General features: G+C 42.6%; 1 protein-coding gene across 1 annotated transcript in view; it reads right to left on the minus strand.

Annotated features, from left to right (window-relative positions):
- Positions 1-8,119, minus strand: part of pxylp1 (2-phosphoxylose phosphatase 1) — a 77,512-nt gene extending 69,393 nt beyond the window's left edge. Inside the window, exon 1 of the mRNA XM_062068609.1 lies at positions 7,965-8,119. The gene's annotated coding sequence lies outside the window, so the exon portion shown is untranslated. The remainder of the gene's footprint in view (positions 1-7,964) is intronic.
- Between the last annotated feature and the right edge of the window lie 5,014 nt (positions 8,120-13,133).

The raw sequence follows: 13,133 nt of genomic DNA on the forward strand, positions 1-13,133 counted from the left end.
AGGGTTGAGTTCAGTGTCTCCTGATAGTAGAAGTAATAATAGTATTGTTGACCTTCGGTCTATCCTTCCAGTCAGGGGCTTATTTCTTCTGTTTCTATCTGCAGTTAAGCACGATGCTATCACGTTAGCTCCGTAGCTAAAGTGTTTTGCCGATGTATTGTCGTGGAGATAAAAGTCACTGTGAATATCCATTTCGTGTTCTCGACTCTCATTTTCAAGAGGATATAGTATCCGAGGTGGTTTAAAATATAAATCTGTGATCCACAATAGAAAAAGGAGAAAGTGTGGAATCCAATGAGCCCTTGTACCTAAGTTACGGTCAGAGCGAAAAAAGATACATCCTGGCGTCCTGCACTGCCCTCTAATCCTTCACTCTCACTTTCCTCATCCACAAATCTTTCATCCTCGCTCAAATTAATGGGGTAATCGTCGCTTTCTCGGTCGGAATCGCTCTCGCTGCTGGTGGGAATGATTGTAAACAATGTGCAGATGTGAGGCGCTCCACAACCTGTGACGTCACGCTACTTCCGGTACAGGCAAGGCTTGACCAAAAGTTGCGAACTTTATCGTCGATGTTCTCTACTAAATCCTTTCAGCAAAAATATGGCTATATCGCGAAATGATCAAGTATGATACATAGAATGGACCTGCTATCCCCGTTTAAATAAGAACATTTCATTTCAGTAGGCCTTTAAAGTACACGAAAATGCCATGTGAAAAGTGCAGACATTTGTGGTGTTGATGTGCCACCACTGGACACAGGAAGAGACAGAGACCATGGTTTGCACAGGCGACATTGAAATACTATCGCAATGATAGCTTTTATCTTTTTCTTTAGTGGCATTTTGGCATTTCCGCCAAAAGACTAGGTTTGCTTATTTCATTACAGCACATCCTCAATGTTAAAACACCATCGACATGAATGGGCACATTATCGAGCAGTGTAAACGTGGGTTTATTTACTATCAAGTTCATATCTTTAGTTGTTGAAATGAAACACGTGGTAACTAACTATTTGTTTTAGTGGCGGCTAAGCTAGCATGTCATGAGACTGGCAATACAGTGTACACGCACATATGCGCTGAGCAGATGGTTGATATGGTGGCGCTTATGGTCTGTTGACAGCAATGTTTCTTTTCCCCAAATGTCACTATTTGATCCACTTGTTATGGCTTTATTTTAGGAGCAAAATCAGAATGAAAGGTTTGAAATCCATATTCTCACGAATGCTACTTTTTAATGTTTTCTTGTCCCACAATCTATTTTTAGTGGCAAATGCGAGTAAATTGGTCGCACTGTACAGCCTTGCAAGTGCGGGCAGTAACAGACACGTCTGGCTCTCTTAAGTGTGTGGTCAGCATTTAAATGTCCACTAAATTGATTCCCGTGTAAAGCTGCCAAAGCTGTGGGAATGAAAGCGGATTGGAAAACAACTTGAAGTTTATAGGCTTACTTTCTACAGAGAATCTCTCATCTGATAACTAAGTTGGGACACTCTTGCCACATTTTTTTTGTGAGGAGGAACAATGTTATAGTTTACCAATATGGCCTGCTTGCACTGCTTTATAACCATGAAATTATGGTACTAAGGCACTCGTCATTGGGTTGCGGTCTTTGCAAGAGGTCAACAGACAGCGTGTTGCCAATGCCAGCGTTGATAAGGGTCAGGGTTAGGGTTTTTGTCTGTGTCAGTGACGGCTACAGTCAGCTTTGTACTGCTGGTTGCCTATGCAACGACCACTGGACAGAGCGTCAGCATTGGTAGGTTTTTTACCTTGCCTGTGGGTAATGGTGTAACTATAGACATCTATTTCTAGGATCAACTCGGTCTACTGGTAGGGTCAATGTCCACTGGGGTTTTCTTTATGCTAGGGAAGGGTTTTATGGTCTGTGAGCTACACAAAAGATCTGCCTGAAAGGAAGTGTAAAAACTGTCTCACAGACCAAACAACTGCAAACCGTTCACAAGGAAGACCATTTTCTTATCTAAAGGGGCTTAGCGTATGTCTTGCATAGGCGTAACACACTCTGTGATCGTTACGCTGAGTTAACACTGCACCAATGCCTTCCAGTGAACCATCAGTGTATAGCAAGAAAGGTTGGGGAAAGTAAAGATGCGCTACAACTGGTGGGTTAGTGAGAGCATGTTTGAGTGACTGGAATGCATCTTCACACTTAATTGTCCATTTGAAAATAGCACCTTTATGAGTCAATAAGTGCAGTTGGGCAGCAATAAGAGAAAAGTTATTGACAAACCTACAGCCCACTTACTTCTGTGGCTGCCCTGTGTGTTGGCTATTTCCTTACCTGTTATCACCAGGAAAGATGAGGTCACCTACCTAGGTTCCATTCTAGAGGCTAATCTTTCCTGTGATAAAATGGCAACAAAGGTAATCAAAAAGGTCAACCAACGAACGAAATTTCTCTATAGAATCTCATCTCTGGTCAACAAAAGCACCATGAAGATTCTAGCGGGAACTCTCATTCAACCCTTTTTCGATTACGCATGCACCTCCTGGTACCCTAGCACCTCCAAAACTCTCAAATCTAGACTCCAAACATCCCAGAACAAGCTAGTCAGATTACTTCTAGACTTCCACCCCAGATCACACCTCACTCCTACCCACTTCTCCAAAGTGGGCTGGCTCAGGGTGGAGGACAGAGTAAAACAACTTGCACTGAGCCTAGTCTATAAAATCCGCTACACCTCCCTGATACCGAAGTACATGTCAAACTACTTCCTTAACGTAAATGACCGCCATAACCACAACACCAGAGGGAGCTCCACTAACCACGTTAAACCTCATTCTCCTTCTATACCACATCAATATAAATAAAACTATTCTGATTCTGAATATGGAATGCACTCCCAACAGGTCATCTCTATCCTCCTTCAAAACCGCACTAAAAGAACACCTCCAGGCAACTTCAACCCTAAACTAACAACCTCCCGTCCTCATCATACCTCTTCGGATTGTAAATAATCAAATGTAAATAATCAATTGTAGAAACTTTTTCTTATACTTGTTCTTATACTTTCTGATCTCTCTCTCTCTCTGTGTCCACTACTTGCTGTACATATCCTACCAAGTCAGTCCTACATTGTTCCAATGTCCATTTCTCTGATGATGCAATTGTTGATGACTAACCCCCCCTCCATATCCCACACCCCAGATTGTAAATAATGTAAATAATTCAATGTATATACTATGATGATTATCTTGTGTGATGACTGTATTATGATAATAGTATATATCTGTATCATGAATCAATTTAAGTGGACCCCGACTTAAACAAGTTGAAAAACTTATTCGGGTGTTACCATTTAGTGGTCAATTGTACGGAATATGTACTTCACTGTTCAACCTACTAATAAAAGTTTCAATCAATCAATCAATCAATCCTTTTCCACATTCTTGGCTTGAGACAACATTGCCAAGAAAGGTACTTCAGTTTAGGCCAAATGACCGTTACTGTATTTTAGTTGGAGATCAGCTGTGCGAAACTGGTCAAAATAAAAACTTCATTAAGTCTCTGCAAGTTTTCACTAAAATTTCAGTTGAAGACTAGTAAGTCCTGCAAGTATATCAAACAGTCTTTTCAGTACAGACCATTGTCCATGGTCATAACATTGAACTGATAACATCTGCTGACACTGTTGACATGCTGTCTTCTCTTTGTCTTGTGGCTCAAGTTCCACCAGCCAATACCCGCTGGATAAATCCATTGCGCTGAACCAACAGAGCCTGTCGAGGGCCTTTGCTGGAGGCGGCACAAGTCTTTGATCAGATGGTATTAGGCTTACTGTAAATGATGAAAAATCCTTTAGGTGCTGTCCTTTTTATACACCAAAACAACAGGGTATAACTGATACTGATCGATCGGCGCATCTCTATGCTACCGCTTTGGCCTTCTGTTGCTGTGTTGCATGTGATGTCACATCTGAGTGCCATGTGCACAGACTTAAGCACATAGAGAGCAAACCAAGAATTATGCAATGTTCACACCTGTGGAAATGATTCCAATAGGGATTTTGGTGAAACTTATTTCACAGTTTCTAAGATATTCCATCATACAGGGGAAAAAGTTGTTAAAACAAAAGAGCAGAGAAAGTTCGTTGAGTGGAGCCGAGTCAATAACACGCTAAGATTGCAGTGACCACTTTGTTAATGTCTGTATACATTTTAAATAAACTTTAAAAGCCTGTTTATGATTGATTTACTTTTCTTATTATCTACATATCTACATTTGAACAGTTTTATTTGGGAAACTTGCACAAATGGACAAAATGGATTTGTCCACTAATGTAGGCATGTGTGATGATCAGTCCATGCGTTCACCACCAGAGTGCAGGGTTTCCCCTCTAATTAACAAAATTTGGCACACCGCCACAGCAAAATCATAGCCACCAGATCTTGAATTTATTATGGAAATGTGACCAAATCTGCTGGGTCAAAAATATACATACAGCAACACACAATATCAATTTTGATGATGTAGAAAAGTTACAATCAAATCAAATTAGCTTCATGCCATGGCCTCCAAACTTCATTTGAGTAATTATGATTGACGACACCTGTTGACTGCTCTGAGCCTATTTAAATAGGGCTCATGTGATGCAGACATTAGACTCGGTTACAAACGCGACAATGGGAAAGTCAAAAGGAACTGAAAAAACGAATCATTGACTTGAACAAATCAGGAAAGTCACTTGGAGCCATTTCAAAGCAGCTTAAGGTCCCAAGAGCAACTGTGCAGACAATTGGTCGTAAGTATAAAGTGCATGGCACAGTTTTGTCACAGCCACGATCAGGAAGAAAACGCTAGCTATCACCTGCGGCTGAGAGAAAATTGGTCAGGATGATCAAGAGTCAACCGAGAACCACCAAAAAGCAGGTCTGCAATGAATTGGAAGTTGCTGGAACACAGGTGTCAGTGTCCACAGTCAAGCGTGATTTGTGTCGCCATGGATTGAGAGGCTACCATGCAAGAAGAAAGCCTTTGCTCCAGAAGCGACACCTTAGGCTCATCTAAAGTTTGCTATTGATCACATGGACAAAGATAAGACCTTCTGGAGGAAAGTTCTGAGGTCAGATGAAACAAAAATTGAGCTGTTTGGCCACAATACCCAGCAATGTTTGGAGGAGAAAAGGTGAGGTCTTTAATCCCAGGAACATCATTCCTACCATCAAGCATGGTGGTGGTTGTACTATGCTCTGGGCCTGTTTTCTGCCAATGGAACTGGTGCTTGACAGAGAGTAAACAGGACATTGAAAAAGGAGGATTACCTCCAAATTCTTCAGGACAACATAAAATCATCAGCCGGGGGTTGGGTCTTGGGCGCCGTTGGGTGTTCCAACAGCACAATGACCCCAAACACATGTCAAAAATGGTAAAGGAATGGCTAAATCAGGCTAGAATTAAGTTTTTCTTTTGGCATCATGACTAGGTAGTGGGTTATATAAGTAAATGCTGCATTTAGTTTCATTCAAAGCATGGAAGAGGAGATGGAAAAGCAGTGATGACAGAAAATGGTGATTATTTTATGTAACATTTTTGCTCATAATGTTAACGGTATCAGTTTTGCAGTAATCATGGATCAAAGCGACAAAAACATGCAATTAAGTGAAAATGGAAAGGGGGCGTTCCAAATACAGTTTATTATGTACCCGTTTCTTAAAAATTCATTAATGTTAAGGGAAACGACTGCCAGATTTATTTTCATGAGCAAAAACTTGAACTTGTTAGTTACATTTCGGTCATCTTGACCAGTTATTCTCAAACTGTGGTGCGTGGGCTCCATCTAATCAATGGCCTAGTGGTTAGAATGTCCGCCCTGAGATCGGTAGGTTGTGAGTTCAAACCCTGGCCGAGTCATACCAAAGACTATAAAAAAATGGGACCTATTACCTCCCTGCTTGAAACTCAGCATCAAGGGTTGGAATTGGGGGTCAAATCACCAAAAATTATTCCCGGGCACAGCCACTACTGCTGCTGCTGCTCACTGCTCCCCTCACCTCCCAGGGGGTGATCAAGGGTGATGGGTCAAATGCAGAGAATAATTTCGCCACACCAAGTGTGTGTGTGACAATCATTTGTACTTTAACATCGGCAATGATTTGGATGACAAGAGGTGGGGAGCAAACCTGTAACCCTCAGGGTTTCTGGCACGGCTGCTCTGCCCGCCACGCCATGCCATGGCACACTCGACGTCCATTGCACCGGTCGCCCGGGCAGCGGTCCCCTCCAAGGTTTCTCATTGTCATCCCATAGGGTTGAGTTTTTTCTTGCCCTGATGTGGGATCTGAGCCGAGGATGTCGTTGTGGCTTGTGCAGCCCTTTGAGACACTTGTGATTAAGGGCTATATAATCAATCAATCAATCAATCAATGTTTAGATAGATAGATAGATAGATAGATAGATAGATAGATAGATAGATAGATAGATAGATAGATAGATAGATAGATAGATAGATAGATAGATAGATAGATAGATAGATAGATAGATAGATAGATAGATAGATAGTACTTTATTGATCCCTTCAGGAGAGTTTCCTCAGGAAAATTAAAATTCCAGCAGCAGTGTACAGAATTGAGATCGAATTTAAAAAGTAAAAAGTAAATAATGGGGGTATAAATGGAAACCAAATAGAAAAATATTACAATAGCAATAAAAATAAAAAGCAACTGAGAATAAAAATATAACAGTAAAATAAGAATATAACAAGAGAAACTAGGCAGTAGTGACCATGTTGTGAAAAAGTATTGCACTGTTATTGTTTTGCATCCCCTGTCATCCTAGTACCCCCTCCGCCCCAGAGAGGAGTGGTACAGTCTAATGGCGTGTGGGACAAAGGAGTTTTTTAGTCTATTAGTCCTGCACTTGGGATGAAGCAGTCTAGCACTGAACAGACTACCTTTACTTACATAGCCCTAAATCACGAGTGTCTCAAAGGGCTGCACAAGCCACAACAACATCCTCTGCTCAGAACCACCCGGGTTACCGGTACAATGGACGTTGAGTGGATCTAGCATAATACAGTGAGAGTCCAGTCCATAGTGGATCTAACATGATAGTGTGAGAGTCCAGTCCATAGTGGGGCCAGCAGGAGATCATCTTGAGTGGAGACAAGTCAGCAGCGCAGAGACGTCCCCAACTGATGCACAGATGAGTGGTCTACCCTGGATCCCGACTTTGGACAGCTAGCGCCTCATCTGTGGTCACCGAATAAACGATGAGTTGGCGACATGTCCAGGGTGTACCCCGCCTACCGCCCGGGTGCAGCTGAGATATGCTCCGGCACCCCCCACGACCCCGAAAGGGACAAGCGGTAGGAAATGGATGGATGGATGAATTGTATTGTCAAATGCAATTATTGGATTAATGTGTACTTTGTCTGGAAAAATTGGTTATGTTGTCAGGATTACTGCCAATCAATCCACCAAATGAAACCAACATCATTGCTGATGTAAAATGCAGAACACATATGGAATATTTATGACTTTCTAGCAGTCTCACACTGACAAACACAACAATTATGCAAGATAGGAGCCTCATGTTTAAGGTGAGGGCCACCACGCACCAATTCTTACAATTTGATTGGACGTTTATCAAGCGATGTCATATATTTGATGTGTTTTTAGAGTGTTTGTCCTTCCTAACTAACACTGGACTGAAATCGTTCCCACTGTGGACATTGCCCCGGTGCTCGTGTGTACGCGTCAAGACTAGAAGATAGCGACAATGTTGGCTAGCTACTTAACGTTACACGCACTAATCCTGCGTGGAAGTACACACAAACAGCATTTTTAAACGGCACTACATTAAACTGGAGACATAATTATGTCATGCACGTTAAAGTTGCAACCGCTCGACATTGGACACATAATGCCACATCCACAGTAATGCCCACTTACAAAGAACACACACGCTGACGTCACTCGTACATCGCGGGCAAATCTTACCTGAAGGTAACTGGACGTCTTTTCCGCACGGAAACGGCGAACTACTTTGTTCCGTTGTCTCGTTTGGTTTCCACGGTGGAAAATAAAACGAAACAAAACCCCAACGGAGAGCGGCGGTAAGGGCGCCCGTGAGAAAAGGGGTCTAACTGGAGACCTAAGACACTGCAAAACACGCCCACTACAAGACACGCCCCCGGTGGGCGGCAACCTAATGCAGCGGAACAGAGTACGCTAAAACATCTCCAAACTTTGACAAAATTGAAGGAGCTCAAAAAGTTCTTACCGTGTATTTCGGACCATAGGGCACATAGGGGTCGATCTACATTTCTGCTAGTGGGTGCTTGGTGTGTGTTGTCCCGATACCAATATTTTGATACCGGTACGGTACCAAAGGTATTTTCGGTACATTACGGTACATTTCAAAATAAAGTGAACCACAAAAAATGTCATTATTGGCTTTATTTTAACAAAAAAATCTTAGGGTACATTAAACATATGTTTCTTATTGCAAGTTTGTCCTTAAATAAAATAGTGAACATACTAGACAACTTGTCTTTTAGTAGTAAGTAAACAAACAAAGGCTCCTAATTTAGCTGCAGAAATATGCAGTAACATATTGTGTCATTTATCATTCTATTATTTTGTCAAATTCATTAAGGACAATTGGTTTTCTGTTTCAACATGTTCTATCTACACTTCTGTTAAAATGTAGTCACTTATTATTCTCTTCTTTAATAGTTTACATTAGTTTTGGATGATACCACAAATTTAGGTATCAATCCGATACCAAGTAGTTACAGGATCATACATTGGTCATATTTAAAGTCCTCATATTTCATGACTTTCCATCAGTGGCGTGCGGTCACTAGAGGCAGGGGAGGCACGGCCTCACCTGCCATCATGGAAAGAAAAAAAAAGTAAAAAGAAAAAAAATGTATTAAATTGTTATATGTATCCAGTGATTATACTAAAGTTATTTTCCATTTAACTTCACCAGTTTTAGATTATTTTTATTTTTATTTTCACATTTGCCGTTCAAATACTGAGAAGAGACGGTGCGGTGATCAGCAGCCAGTTGAGGCACGTCACCGCGTTGTGCCTCACCATGGATTGTGCACAATGACTCGGCTAACTGCTGAGCTGCTGTGCAGTGAGACTGTATTGCTATATGAATTATACTATACATGTCCATAGTTTAGTTAGCTGAGGTATATAATGTACAGTGTATTTTGTCAACAACTGTATGTGTGTAACGTATTTCTTGTGCTGAGCGATCATAAAACTGGAGGCTCGTCTCATAACCCCGCCTCCTGATGCCAAGCACTTCCGCCGCAGAATGCACCGCCCGGCGGGAGCGCCACACCAACCAAAGCCCACACCCAAACCCTCCACGTGCAAGACCGAATCCACCCAAAAAAAGTCACTTAACAAGAAGCCAAAAAGTGCAAAAACAACAATGCTCGCGCGGCGCGCCGGAGGAGCTGTGAACAGGGACACAACATTAGGTACACCTGCAGACGGCAGCGCTGATTTCATATTTCATTCATTCACAACTCTTCTAACACAAACATCACTGCTCCCGCACTTATAAGTAAAGGTATAACCATAATAAAGTTGTTTTTATTAAATGTGCTTTTTTGTGTGCATGCTACAGTTTGTAAGTGTAAAGTTAAAGTAAAGTACCAATGATTGTCACACACACGGTGTGGTGAAATGTGTCCTCTGCATTTGACCCATCCCCTTGTTCACCCCCTGGGAGGTGAGGGGAGCAGTGGGCAGCAGCGGCCCCGTGCCTGGGAATAATTTTTGGTGATTTAACCCCCAATTCCAACCCTTGATGCTGAGTGCCAAGCAGGGAAGAATGCTGGTATGAGCTTTTAAACACATCCCGTTAACTGCTGCCAATCACATGGTGAATAAGATACTATTTAGGGTTCATATGTTTGTAAATCTGACTGTGATGAAGTCAGTGCCTCACCAGACATGAACCTCACCGCACGCCACTGCTTTCCATCCATCCATCCATCTTCTTCCGCTTATCCGAGGTCGGGTCGCGGGGGCTGCAGCCTAAGCAGGGAAGCCCAGACTTCCCTCTCCCCAGCCACTTCGTCCAGCTCCTCCCGGGGGATCCAGAGGAGTTCCCAGGTCAGCCGGGAGAGATAGTCTTCCCAACGTGTCCTGGGTCTTCCTCGTGGCCTCTTACCGGTCGGACGTGCCCAAAACACCTCCCTAGGGAGGCATTCGGGTGGCATCCTGACCAGATGCCCGAACCACCTCATCTGGCTCCTCTCGATGTGGAGGAGCAGCGGCTTTACTTTGAGCTCCTCTCGGATGACAGAGCTTCCCACCCTATCTCTAAGGGAGAGACCCGCCACCCGGCGGAGGAAACTAATTTCGGCCGCTTGTACCCGTGATCTTGTCCTTTCGGTCATGACCCAAAGCTCATGACCATAGGTGAGGATGGGAATGTAGATCGACCGGTAAATCGAGAGCTTTGCCTTCCGGCTCAGCTCCTTCTTCCACACAACGGATCGATACAACGTCCGCATTACTGAAGACGCCGCACCGACCCGCCTGTCGATCTCACGATCCACTCTTCCCTCACTCGTGAACAAGACTCTGAGGTACTTGAACTCCTTCAAGAATATGGTATTAAAAACAATTCAATAGATTGTACTACTAACAGCAACAGTAGTTTTATGATGTATTGTAATAATAATGTACCCTATTTTTCGGACTATAAGGCGCACTTAAAATCCTTTCATTTTGTCAAAAATCGACAGTGCGCCTTATAACCCGGTGAGCCTAATGTAGGGCATAATTCTGATTGTGCTTACCAACCTCGAAGCAATTTTATTTGGTACATTGTGTAATGATAAGTGTGACCAGTAGATGGCAGTCATACATAAGAGATACTGTACATGTAAACTGTAAGATGACGCCAGTAAACAACACCAAAACTTTAAATGTTTCATTGAGAATATAAAACATTACACACGGCGCTCAAAAATCTGTCAAAATATTTTTAGTATGACTTCGGTAAGCTATGAAGCTGCACCGCTTGCTGGATTGTCGGCGCATTAAACTTCCAAGTTATATTATGGTGTGTGTATAAGGACCGCAAAATGGCACCTATTAGACATATTACCTGGCGTTTTGTTTCGCAATATTATGCAAAACCAACTTTTCTTACCTTCTGGTACCTGCTGATCTGTATTTGTATGTGTATATATTTGGGATCTGCATAAGTCCTGAAAATGTGCGTGCTGTGGAGTGTGTCTATATGGGGCCGGGCTGACCAGCGTCCTATCGGAGGTAAGAGGTGTGCCCAGGTTCAGTCCAGCAGACATGTGGCCCTAGGCAGAGTGGTTGAGGGGCGGTACCTACCTGCATTCCTCCTCAATCAGCTCGAGATGATGACAGCTGTGTCTCCTCACCAATGGAGGACACCTGGGTTCTGATCAGCCTGGGCCATAAATGCAGCAGCTTGAACCTGAGCTCACTCTACCTCTGCATGGGACGCTGTCGGGCGGTCAGATGCACACTCCACTTTCTCTCTAACAGAATGCTTGATGTATATACTGTGTGGACTAATTGATGCTTTGTCTGTTATCAGGCAACCAGTGTTGGACAAAACTAATGCAATGAAATACCTGACGAAAAGTACCCCAACCGGGAGGATGATTGGCCCCCTACATGTATTCCCCCTTCCCCCGACTTTTGTTAAATAAACCCTTTTTTCTTGATAACAGAAGCCTTCTCAGCATCTTGATGTTTGGCAGTCTCCACAGTGCGTCCGCCATTGTAGTCCGTTCTTTTTCTCTATCTTCTTGTTATGTGGCATTCATCTTCCGCTGTTGCCATTTCTGATATAAAGTAGCGTAAAGTTCTTACTAGAGATGTCCGATAATGGCTTTTTTGCCGATATCCGATATTCCGATATTGTCCAACTCTTAATGACCGATTCTGATATCAACGGATACCGATATATACAGTCGTGGAATTAACACATTATTATGCCTAATTTTGTTGTGATGCCCCACTGGATGCATTAAACAATGTAACTTTACCATGAATTGATTAACGTGGACCCCGACTTAAACAAGTTGAAAGACTTATTTGGGTGTTACCATTTAGTGGTCAATTGTACGGAATATGTACTGTACTGTGCAATATACTAATACAAGTTTCAATCAATCAATCAAAAACAAGGCACTGCCATATTTATTATTGAAGTCACAAAGTGCATTATTTTTTTTAACATGCCTCAAAACAGCAGCTTGGAATTTGGGACATGCTCTCCCTGAGATAATCCTGATACCCACTACAAATATGGGACATACAATACTTTGACTTTCACAAAGTGCATTATTTTTTTAATTTTTTAAACATGCCTCAAAACAACAGCTACAAAAAAAATGAAGGCACACAGCTTCAGTCCAGAGTATACCTAGGGCATACTTGCCAACCTTGAGACCTCCGAATTCATGAGATGGGGACGGGGGGTTTGGTGGTAGCGGGGGGGTGTATATTGTAGCGTCCCGGAAGAGTTAGTGCTGCAAGGGGTTCTGGGTATTTGTTCTGTTGTGTTACGGTGCGGATGTTCTCCCAAAATGTGTTTGTCATTCTTGTTTGGTGTGGGTTCACAGTGTGGCGCATATTTGTAACAGTGTTAAAGTTGTTTATACAGGCACCCTCAGTGTGACCTGTATGGCTGTTTAAGTAGGCACTGCATTCACTTGTGTGTGTGAAAAGCCGTAGGTATTATGGGACTGGGCCGGCACGCAAAGGCAGTGCCTTTAAGGTTTATTGGCGCTCTGTACCTCTCCCTACGTCCGTGTACACAGCGGCGGCAGTCATACATTTAACTTTTTGAAACCGATACCGATAATTTTGAAACCGATACCGATAATTTCCGATATTAAATTTTAAAGCATTTATCGGCCGATAATATCGGCAGTCCGATATTATCGGACATCCCTAGTTTTTACTTATATCTGTCAGTAAACTCGCTTTAATAGCGCTAAAAACTGTAGTGGGTTTACATAATTCCCCCAAAGAACTTTAGTTATTAGAGGGTTCCGGTCGGACGGTTTTGTCACGGGACACATTTCCGGAGTTGATGTGGCATTATTAAGTTGAGTTTATTTCGAACATGCATGCATACAA

The sequence above is a fragment of the Entelurus aequoreus genome, linkage group LG13 (genome assembly GCF_033978785.1).
Source record: "Entelurus aequoreus isolate RoL-2023_Sb linkage group LG13, RoL_Eaeq_v1.1, whole genome shotgun sequence".
Lineage (NCBI taxonomy): Eukaryota > Metazoa > Chordata > Actinopteri > Syngnathiformes > Syngnathidae > Entelurus > Entelurus aequoreus.